At 42.6% G+C, this 11,670-nt stretch overlaps 1 long non-coding RNA gene across 1 annotated transcript; it reads left to right on the top strand.

Moving 5' to 3' along the window:
• Window positions 1-1,056: 1,056 nt before the first annotated feature.
• Window positions 1,057-7,524, top strand: LOC309602185. Its single transcript, XR_014230636.1, has 4 exons — window positions 1,057-1,414; window positions 2,234-2,323; window positions 3,145-3,284; window positions 5,662-7,524. It is a non-coding gene; the product is annotated as an uncharacterized lncRNA (long non-coding RNA).
• The last annotated feature ends 4,146 nt before the right edge of the window (window positions 7,525-11,670 follow it).

An 11,670-nucleotide genomic window follows, 5' to 3' on the forward strand; every position in this document is an offset into this window, starting at 1 on the left:
TTTTTCTTATTCATCTTCCCCCCAACTATGAAGGCTGCAATGAATCATGCCTCTTCTCTAACACTTGGTCATTTGGCAGCCCTTCTATGACCTCCTATAATTTAGGTAAGATGTCACGTATCATGCTGTCCTGCAGAACTAACTTTGCAACTGGGCACCAGTCGTAACTACTCTCTCTGCTGTTCCCAGGTAAGGAGGAGCTAGACAAAGCAAGCAGGCCACAGCAGCTCTAAGAGGCAGAGTAAGAAAGGCAGGTAAGACAGCTGTACAGATCTCAGGTTTCTCAACAGCTGGTAGTAGCCTCATTCTGCTTTTTCTCCAGACACGGTCCCAGTTTATCTTCCCGGTGTACGTAACTGCTCTAATCCCCACTTCTCAGTCTTTTAAGCATGACGTGTATAGCTTCCACTTACAGGGTCAGCAAATCTGGAAACTGTGCACTCAGAACTGAGCCTCTGCCAGCATTCAGGCATTGAATGTCCAGGGCTATTGCCCACTTCCCCTACCTGAACTGAGGTTGGTTACTTTCCACGTGCACCTGCAGAGCAGACAGCAAGGCACTACGGATATGATCACAACTGAACAATACACAAGACCAGGATGCTTATGTGCAGTCCTCTCACTATGAACCTCATCACCTTTCACATGAGAGCTACTGCGAAAACGCAGACCCAGCGTGCTCAGAGGGAAACCTAACGCGGCCTGTGAGTGCGAGGATCACCTCCCACCATGCGAGTCCTCCAGACGGGAGGACTCCTGTAGGGCGCCCTGAAGGACGCCGTGCCTGCAGCAGGGAAGACGAACGGAGCGAGGGTTTCAGGCATGAGATGCGCTTTCCGTGGCAGCACAACTGCACCCTCCGGGGCCCGCCTTGGAGAGGCCCCGCACCACCCCCCACCGCACGGCCGGGCGGCGGCACTGCGCATGCGCGGCTGGCGGCGGGGTGTGCCCCGCCCCACCTCCCCGGGTCGCCTCCATCGCCGTCTCGGCGCAGGGGGCCAGGGGAGGTGTTGCCCCCGGACCTCTCCCCCTTTCTCCCGGCGAACTCGACTGCTCGGGGCTCCGCCTGTTGAAGGGACGGAGGCTATAGCCTCGCGTCTGTGGGAGACCCGGTGCGCGGCCTCTGCCCTGCGGGAGGAGCTGCCTCACGGCACCGTCCCCCCTCGCCCTTGCGGGCATATTGGTTCACCCCTCCTGAGGCAGGCTGGGAGCAGCAGGGCCCGCTGGTCTCTTCCTCGGCGCGCGCGGAAGGCGTTGGGCGGCGGTTGGGGCCGGAATGTGCTCGCGGGGGGCCGTTGCCGGGCGGGGTCTTGCCCGCCGGGGCGCGGGGAAGGAACCGAGGCGCCCTAACGGCCCTGGGCCTGACCGGTCTCTGCCGGCGGCGGCCGAGCGGGTCAGGGTGCTCGCTGAAGAGGTAGGCCAGGCTGCAGCGGGCGGGGCGGGGCGGGGGTCCGGGGCGGGCTGAGCCGGTAGCGGGAGGGGGCGGTGGCAGCGGGCCTTGAAACGCCCTCCCCGCTGTGAGAGGTGCAGGGGGCCTTGGGGCTGGGGGGCGGTGGGCTTGGCCGGGGCCGGAGTGCCGGTTTGTGAGGGGAACAACCGTGCCGTTTTAGCACACGGACGACTTTTCGTTCCCCCCTTCGTTAATCTTGTCTCCATGAAACAAAGCATTGAGTGAATCCGTGGCCCTTCATCCTCTGGAGATTCTGGTTTTGAAGGTTTCTATGTAGGGGTCTTGCTGCTGCTTGGGAGAACTCTCTAAAAGCTCACCTTTTGGAAGAGCGAGCTTTCTAGTTTCTTTATATAGTTGGTTTATGTTGAACTCTTTTGGACAGGCTTGTGCCAGCACTGCATACGGTCTTAAATGCGCCATATCCCTCGACAGAAGGACCACCCATTTTAAAGGAATACTTTTTCAGTAATGTGGAAAAGATGAGCGGGGCTGTCATATACAGTCACTTGTGCCTGGCTTTCTGACATGTTGATGGGTTTCTGCATAATTCGTGGTTGCTGTAGCAGGCAACTGGAACTCGTGTAGTAGAGTAGCTCCTAGTCTTAAAGTGTGCTGATAGAGATGATTGGGGCTTTTTTTTTTGTTGGGTTGTGGGGCATAGAGTCTGACAAATATTCTTTGAAATTGGGCGATTATTTCAAGTATTTCTTGTTAGACTCCTTGTGCTGTTCGTATATCTCAGTCACTCTTCCAAGTGAAAGTGTGTTCTCCATTTTCTTCCAGGTGAAAGCAGTGGAGGGCTGTCGATGGCCTAAGCAAGCACCAACATGACCACAGGATGTCCCAAGAGCATGGTGTGCTTGGCTCATCTTGGTAAATGCTTACTCTGTATAAAACATTATTTACTTGTGAATTTTTAAGTATTTGCCTATTGATGAATTGGTCTTCTTCATATGCTGTTAATTTAATTTTGCAGACATGATCAGTTCTAATACTTAAATTTTTGCCTTTGTGTTGCCCATTCATTCCTGTCCAGAATGAATGTGGTGTCAAAAAAGGCAAACAGCAATTCTTGCTCAAACTGTTTTAAGGAGTTGGTTATTTACCTTTCTCCTCCCTGTTTTTGCAAGGACAAAAAAAATCTTTAGAAATTGTACGGTTGAGCAGTTATAGTAGATTTTATGCTTCAGTCTTTTTAAATGAAGAATCTGACAGTTACTAAAAGAGGAAAAGCTAAAATGATAATGGCGACTTCTAGCATTGTTTAGCTGTCCGGTCTATCATGATAACTTCTTACATCTGTGCTGCAAGTAATTGGTACATAATATTTCAGACTCCTGCAGTAGTTTCTAGTTTTTCTATTGCAAAAAGATATCTACAGCTTCAGAATACTCAGCTACAGAAAAGATGAAAATCTTTTATGGGGGAAAAAATTTGTTTTGCCTTTGTGCATTTGCCTTTTTGTTATTTATGTCTGGTGTCAGAAAGGTGTAAAGAGAATGCCTCTGTAGGACTATTCAGTATTGGGTAATAATGTATTCTACTTTTTTGCTGTACATAGAACAGTCTTCCCTTGGATGCATTTTTGAAAGTGTAAAGTATACTTTAATATTGCTAGCAGCGGTGGCTCTTACCTTGGGGACTGCAGAGACTGTTCCTACCAGAATGGCTAACGCTATGAACGCTTCTTACAGAGTTCTAGTGTGTTCTGCTGGAAGTTCAGAAGCTCACAGAGATAGCCCTATGTTGTGAAAGCCTCTGAGCATGAGGAGGGCGTGTAGGAAAAAGTGACAAAGTACTGATTGCCCAGCTGTCCTGCAACTTCCTTCACGAGGTGAGTGACAGTAACTTCTTGTGCAGCTGTGCCCTTCAGCCTTGTCTTACGACAAAGCAGACTTTCTGTTGAAAAAGAAGTTCGGCAGAATGGCTTTAGAGCAGAAATTGGAATTGAAACATTGAGAATGAGATCATCCTGATGACTATGTTCTTATCAACAAAAGCAAAGTGGAAGCCCTAAAGTAAAAAGTCTGGTGTGAGTGGCTTATTAAAAGCAGTGCGTGGCTGCCAGCGTGTCCGAGAGGAGGCTGTGCTTTTCTGTGTTTGGTTTTTGGGGGTGATACCGTGGAGCAGTTCAGAACACAGGGACTGAAAATGTTCAAAGACTCATGAAACATGAAAGCTTAGAATCTTATATGCAAAATGCTGTTTCACTCTAAAGTCTTGGAAAAGCCAACACTATTGAAAAGTTGAGTAGTGCAAGTCAGCATGAAATTCAGTGGTACAAACAATGCATTAATAAAAATTGCATGCATTAGCAAAGATTTCTTCAGCGCTGAAACCATGGTTTGTGTAACCTACGTACCCAAGGGCGTGACAAGTAATTCAAGTCTTTGAAGCCAGGAACTTCTTGGTCAATATTGCAAATGTGATGTAAGAATCATCCAGTACTGAGAAATCATGATGGTAACTTACTTGTATTTCAGGGAATGTAAACCAAGCAGAGTAAACTATTAGACAGCCTACTCTAAATTCCTGTTGAATACTTTGTGCGGTACTCGGTGAAAGATAAAAATGCTGGAGGTTTTTTTTAGCAGCAGCAGTAGCTGACTTATGACTGTGAACAGACTAGTTGCTCAAACATAGGAAGGTACAGCAGTGGTGAAGCGTAGATTGAATGGAGACCAATAAAAGATGTCGTGCTGGCACGTCTTGTGCAGTTATGCCTCATTTAAACCTCAGTATGCAGGAGCTATGTTCCAGGACACAAAAAGAACCAAAAGTATCTTGCATGTTTATGTGCATTCTTGTTTTTGTTTGATGCATCCAGCTCTCTGTAGTGAAGAGGAGGGTGCTGAGACACAGTGCTGCACAATATTTCCAGGGGAGAACTAAAAGCTGTTCAAGAAAACTTGCAAAAGATAAAAGTTATGGAGAAGTTTTGGGAAGAATCGGGGTGGCATTTGGCACGCATTAATGAGTCATTTGGATTATTCAGGCTTTTGAGGGGTAAACAATTTCATTGCCTTTTTTTTTATTCTTTTTTCACTGTGCCAGAAATTGATAATACTGTACAAACTACTATAGAAGAGAACTATAAATTGTATAATTGTGTGGTGTTTGCAGTGGCAGCTTTCAAAATGTGACTGCAGCTCTGGGAAAGCAGACTGATTATTTGGCAGCTGGTCGCAAAGACAGCATATGACAGGCTCTTAAGCCACACTGAGCTGAGTCAAGTTCTGAAGGAAGTTTGATCCAATACCTGTCCATGCTTAAGAGAGATATTCAGAAAGTGATTATCTAGCAGCTGTCAGACCGGTTGATCTGGAGTTGTTTAAAGAATATGTGCTATTTCCTGATGAGAAATTACTCCGGTAACTTTTTGGGAAAAATTAAACTGAAGATGGTTCAGTATTTTGCATGAACATGCACATGTTCATACAAAAGTGAACTAGAGTGATGTAAGATCCACTATGTTACTGTTGGTTTCCTTGCATGAAAGAATGTAACAGAAATATTGAAGTGAAGCGATGAAATTCCTTCAAGTTTGTCACAATGCCCTTTAAAATACTAGAATCATGCATTGAAATGTGAAAATCTACTTGAGCAACACGAAAAGCACAGATGCACTTACTGCTTTACTAGTGCAGTCGATAGAAAATGAACTAGTGAAATCCATCCCAGCCCTTTAGCCCCATAGGCACGGGGGGTTTTTGCAAGGCTGAAGAATAAGATGGGCACTGTTCCCAGTGTATGACAGGTTCATATAAAAAGAGAAATGTATGTGTAATCCACTATGAGTAATGAATCTAATAACAGGGCTGATACTTTTTTTTCAACATAAAATGACTAAACCTTGTCTTTCTATTATTGGCTCGGTATTCTTTTAAACTGACGTATAATTCAAAGGCATATGTGTGCATGAGTTACTACTACAAAACTTTCTATTGATTCTCAACAGCTAGAAAGCATTAGCTACGCCAGCTCGTAGTTAGGATCTGAAAGCTTGCTTAGATGGGCAAAGAGCCTCTCTTGCATGTAGGCTCTTTAAAAACTAGATTTGCAGATTTTAGCTTTTGACTTTTTTCCAGAGGGATGAGGGGGAAGCTGATCCTTGTAACTTCGCACAAGTCTTGGGGATCTAGAGAATGGGACTGAAAACAGCTGTGTGCTACATGTGTCCAATCTCACGTTGTGTTTACTTTTTTCCCTAGGAAGAATTGTTAGAACCAGCGTGAGACCAGTGGCAATCTATGCAAGACTACTCCATAAGAAATAAACTTCAAAAGATGGAATATTAAGCCTGCATGTAATAACACAAGGTGCTTTTAACTGTATTAGGGCAGTGTCTGGTAATGTTTATGTAGACAAAAAATAAAGATTTATGTTTCTGATCTTGGAATTTATATCTTTCCCAAGCTAAAATAGAAGTTGCTTCTGTTTGACAGCTCTGACTTGCTCTATGTTGGTTTTAGGATACCAGTTCACCTCTTTGGGCTAAATAAAACCTGGGAGGTATTAAATGGATGGGAGGTGATCACTGAAACCATGGTTTTCTGTAGTACTTGGAGATTGGGTTAGCTGAGGTTTGTGTTGTGGTGAGGAAAAGTAGAAATTAAAATTCAGCAAACCTGGGTTTAAAAATAGGGAAGTTTTCTCCAACATGGAAAACTGCAAGCTTGATTTATTATTACTTTCATCAGCTGCATAATATGGTACTTCAACTAAACTCAGAGTAAAATACTCCAGGGATAACAACGGGAATTCCTGCTTGTTTTTTCGGTGGGACTTACCATAAATTATTTTTATCAGAAGAGCAAATGCTGAAGTTACATACCTTGCAATGTCTGATTTTTCAGTACTGAGTGTAAGTGTAAGCAAATTACTGATGCATAGTCTAAGCATAAGTTAGTTTTTGGTTTGTCAAGAGGTTTAGACAAGAGTAATTTTTAGTGATCCAACATGCGATTATTGGATGCACTTGAAAGCTTAGGGTTTCTGTTAGGGATTATATTCCCTGAAGATGCCGTCTGTTCAGGAGTTTTGCTCATGGGTCTTTGTTCTTAAAGTGCAAGACTGGCAGGAGTAGCTTTTAAGACTTTTTTTTTTTTTTAAACTATTGAGAGCAACAGCTAATGCCAAGTTTTAATGATGGCTGTCTAAAATGTTAATTCCCTTTCAACAAGAAAAACTGTAGAATCTTAAGCTTCAGTGTGTAATACCTGTTTCATAGTGTGGTGGAACAAAGAAAAAGTGAGGTAGGGGGAGGAATAGGTGAGTGTAAGGGTCCCTGATTACTAAAATAGTAATGCTGGTAAACATTAAGTATGGTGTTAAGCAATTAGGACAGCCTTTTAGTTTCTGAGTGGCTAACGGGACTGTACCCTTGGAAAAAAACCTCCTTAATTCCTTTTTTTTCCCCCCTTCCTCTGTTTTACATGAACATAATGTCTGACAGACTGTTGAAGTTGATAGTATTAAAAAGTAGAAAGGAGGACAGATTCTGAGGTGGTCTAGGGGAGCAAGAGAGCAAAGATCTGTGCACTAGGTTGGTGTTGCACCAACCCTTCTTTGTGCTCTGTGGAAGAGGGCTCTCGGTATTAAAGGCTGCAAATCAGAACTCTTGAGAGGTGTGCACAGAAGGAAAACTGGCTTGTTCCAAATTCTTTAACCTTTTAGCACATGGCATCTGAGTTGACTAAGGCTAGCTCTATTAAATGAAAACAGTCTGTATCAGTGAGGGCATTCTTGAATGTAAATGTTACCTCTTTTGCCTAGCAAAGGTGCTCATTTGTAGTAAATTTAACGGCAGTATCTTGTGAAGAATGTCAAGTACATTTTGATATCCTCACTGAGGAAATAACTGCATAGTCCTAGCTATTTTTTGATATTAGCAACAGATATGTGTACTGAATTATATTAACTGATATTATATATGATATTAACTGATATTATATTAGCAACTGCTATGTGTACTGAAGCCCTGCTTCCCAGGAAGTGGCTGGACATTGCCTGCTGATGGAAAGTAGAGAATAAATCTTTCGTTTTCCTTTGCTTCTGGACACGGCCTTTGCTTTTGCTTTATTAAACTGCCTTTATCTTGACCCACAAAGGGTTTTTTCCATCTTATTTTCTTTACCCCATCCTGCTGAGGAGGGGAGTGATAGAGCAGCTTGGTGGGCACCCGGTGTCCAGCCAAGGTCAACCCACCACAACTCTTAGAAGGAGACAAATACAGGAGAGAAATTAAAAGGGAGAGCATCTGCCACACTGGCTCTGCATCTGTATGTCTGGTTGGACAGCTTATGTAGTCTGCTGTTGCTTTCTGATGATTTTTAGGTAAGAAAGGAAACTAGTATGGATATATACTGGAAGTATAAAACATATGCTGACAACTTTCTGCTACCAGGAAAAATACTTAATCTGGAGAAGCTGTATCCTCAAGTGGATTTTAATTGGTACTACACCTGTTTTTACCAGATGGTGTTGTCAAATGAATCTGTGTTTCTGAAGGCTTTGCTCCGTTGTGTAATGTAAATAAGACACGCAGGCAACCATGGAATGCCCTAAAAATTCAAGTTTTACTTGACTTTTAAATAACCTGGACACAAGTATTGACACAGCCATCTATCAAACTCAATTTAAAATAAAGCACACAGTTGCTTCATGAATACTTAATGTACGTAGAACATACGCGTCGCATTGATATGTTTATGTATGTTGTTTTCAAACATCTTTCTAGGGAGCTTTGAATTAAACAGGCTTTCCCAAAAGAAAATGTGCTATCTATTCAGTTCAACATTCACTTATATAAAGATGATTGATTTGGCAACTTAAATGGTAGTGATTTTTCCCCAACCAACATCTTCAATATAATGAGCTCGATTAGAATGCGAGTTGCAAGGTTACGGATATTGGTAAGAAGTGCAGTGTAGAAAACAGCAAGTCAAGGCTAGCTCCTAATGAAAGAAACCAGCTAACAAGCAAGGGGACCAATATGAGCTATACAAAAACGCTTTTGTGGTGTGGTTAGCAAGCCCTCTTTATTGTACAAAACACGTTTTGCAAAGAGGTATATCTATGTTGGAAGTGTTGCTAATTAATAAGAGAGCATTTGATAACTTACCTATCCTTAGCACTTACAGAAGTCTCAGAAGAGCTAAATGCAGAGGCACCAAGTTAAAATTGTTGGCCTGAGATCAATTCAGCAGACTAGGAGCAGAAATAGGATGAGAATGTCTCAAATATCAGTCCTTTGTCCATGTGATGACAGGTCTGTATGGCGGGCAGCCCCAGGGCAAACTGCCTGACAGGGTTATACATCTCCTGTCTTTTGCCCGACTCATCAGGAGGTGCAAGCAGTTTGGACCGACATCCAAACTCCAGGTCTGAAAACATACCTGCCTCTAGGCAGCGAAAGACCCAAGAAAGCCAGGGAAAGGTAGCAACAGTGGAAAGGGCAAGGTGTAGCCCAGAGTTGTAAGAAGCCAGCCACCTACAGCCGTTGTAGAGCTGGTTTAGGGCTACAGAGCGTAGCTGCGCCACAGTAAGTGCTTTCAGCGATAGATCACTTGAAGGTGTCTCTCACAAAAGTAACAAGATCACAAGAAAAGGTGCCTTTCTTCAAATGACTGAGGAAAACAAGCTTGAAAAGAAAGGAGGTTCGTGTATATGGAAGAAATTTCTTTTTCTGTACTATTAGCTGACTGACAGTGACATCCTTGTCCAAGCTTTGCCTTGTTCTGGCACTGACACTTAACATGTAATACAGGCATTAAGCTTAGTCTTTCCTTTGTGGATACAAAACTGTACTGTGGTGCCCCAGACTGAGCATTAGACTTGCTGAAACCTGCTTCCTACGTAGTCTCGTTGGAGGTAAGACCACTAACTCAAATCCAGGACTCTTCTTTCTGTACGTGTCTCATTTAAATGTAAAAAAGTTGACTTGATTACAAAACAACTCTCCTGTGACTTGAGAATTGAAACCTGTCACTATTGGACTAGATCGAAGCCTATTTTCTGATGTAGTGACGTAAGTGAAATACCACACGCTTGGCTGATGGTAACCAGCAATAATACACAAATGCCCACTGGCACATGACAACATACAGGAAAACATGAAGTTGGACATAAACCTTACAAGTAATTTTCTTCTTGTTCAGTATTTGAGGATTGGCAAGATACGGACACTATGTACAGATAATTCTCAAATAATAACAACACAAATCTTCCTAAAGTAGCAGATACGTTCTACTTGCCTGTGCCTGAGTAAGGAATGCAGAATAATGGTAATGATTTAGAAAGCAACAAACTACATGCAAGTGCATAATGCACCAGCTTGGAATGCCTTCTTGAAGAAATGAGGAGTGGCTTTCATTGCAGAGACTGTAACCAGTTCTGGTGTGGTTTGTCATATTTCAGAAGTCTTCCAAAAGATTGTGATGCTCTAGAGTAACCTGTATCACCGCAATCTTTGCCACAGTGATGGTTTTTTTGGTTTTGTGGGTTTTTTTTCTTTTTTTTTTGTTTTGTTTTTGTTTTTTTTAACTAGTGTTTGTGAGAATACTACACAAGGTCATAAATAGATCCTAAAGGATCACTCTAAATTGGAGCAATGACAATGAAACCATTTAAGAGACTTACTTACAAAACAATTTGAGCAAATACTTTAAGCCAAGCCCAACAACGTCCTAGGATGAAATCTGCAGTAAATTCAGAAAATGCTGAAGAACCTCCATGAAAACAGAATTTTTACCGCAGAGGGTTTCTAAGCTCTCTCCGTGCCTTAGATTTGTTCACTGAGACTGAAGAAGCAGAACTGTCCAAAATAAGTGATCAAACAAAAATATTTATGAAGTGAATCTGCCTTGCCTGGCACAATGCAGCATCTCCTAACCTGCAGACCAATCCATACTGTGACAGGAGTGTAACAAACTGCATGGCTACCACCCTGGCTAGCAGCACCCACCTGACCACCTCGGATCATTAAACAATAAAGAATCAAAAAATGAAGTGCAAAATCAAACACATCATACAAGGTTTCACTTCTCGGTTTTCTTAGTTAAAATGCGTATTAGTAATCCCATGCCTCTTGTAAAGCATAACTTAGATGCCTTATGCTCACTCCAGTTCTCGAACAGTATTGCGTTTCCGGCAGGGCTGCAGTCCCCTGGTACGGTGTTGCTGGGGGTAGAAGACACAGGACCAGTGCCAATCACTGAAGGTGGTGGGGGTTGAGTTTAAGCAGGACAGATGTAAAAAGGCACATGAACTACTACAGCCATCTCCAATGCTGTTTGACAAATTCAATATTTAGTTTGGGGATTACACTTAGCAAGAGTTACTTCCACAACACAAAGATTTTACTAAGCTTCTTAGTAAGTCAGCAACGCCAGAAGGCTCATCCATGTACTGACTGTGGACAAATGGGAGGCAGAGGAATGACTTCAGCTATTTGTACGAAGCGACAGGACCAGGAGAAGAGCTAGGCATCACTTCAGATACGTACTAGAAGATAACCCACTCAATGTGCAGCATCATTAAAACTTACTATTCCTACTGTGACAATAGAAAAAAATTGCAATTATCATACCTGAAATACTGCCTTTGTCACTTTATCATAGTAGAAATGGCTCAGAGAAAAGTATCGGAAGGTACTAGCATTGATTATTTCACATGAAAGGAGATTAAGGCAGACTTTGCTAATCTAGTTTTAAAAAAAAAAAAAAGGCTATTTGCTAGCTGTCTTAAGTCCTACTCTACAAGTTTCATTTAACCAGTACTTAAGTGTCCTGCTAAGCAGTCTTAATATAGTGGGTCAGTACATATTCTCCATTTTTTTTCCAGTGTGGTTTGCTGTAAGGTGATAGATATATTTCTGTGGTATGGAATGTTCAATTAAATAGTCCCTCTACATAAAAGGGCATTCAAAATTGAGAATACTTAAAACTGCCAAGGGCAAGTAAGTCTGTATCACCTCTGGAACATTCTGCTACAGGGTGTTACTATTATTTCTGAGCTAAAATGGGTTGAGTCAACATTTGTATTAACATGAGCATCTGTTGTTGTCCTAGGCTAAAATAAACCTTGTAAGAGCTATTAGTCCTTATGTCTCAGGACACAAGTTGATCCCCATACAAAATTGTGAAGATAATTCTCCCCATATCACACTGTATTGCACAATTGGCCAAAAATATGACTATTTTGCTTCTCTTGAAGCATCT

This window comes from Platalea leucorodia (genome assembly GCF_965183815.1).
Source record: "Platalea leucorodia genome assembly, chromosome: Z".
NCBI lineage: Eukaryota > Metazoa > Chordata > Aves > Pelecaniformes > Threskiornithidae > Platalea > Platalea leucorodia.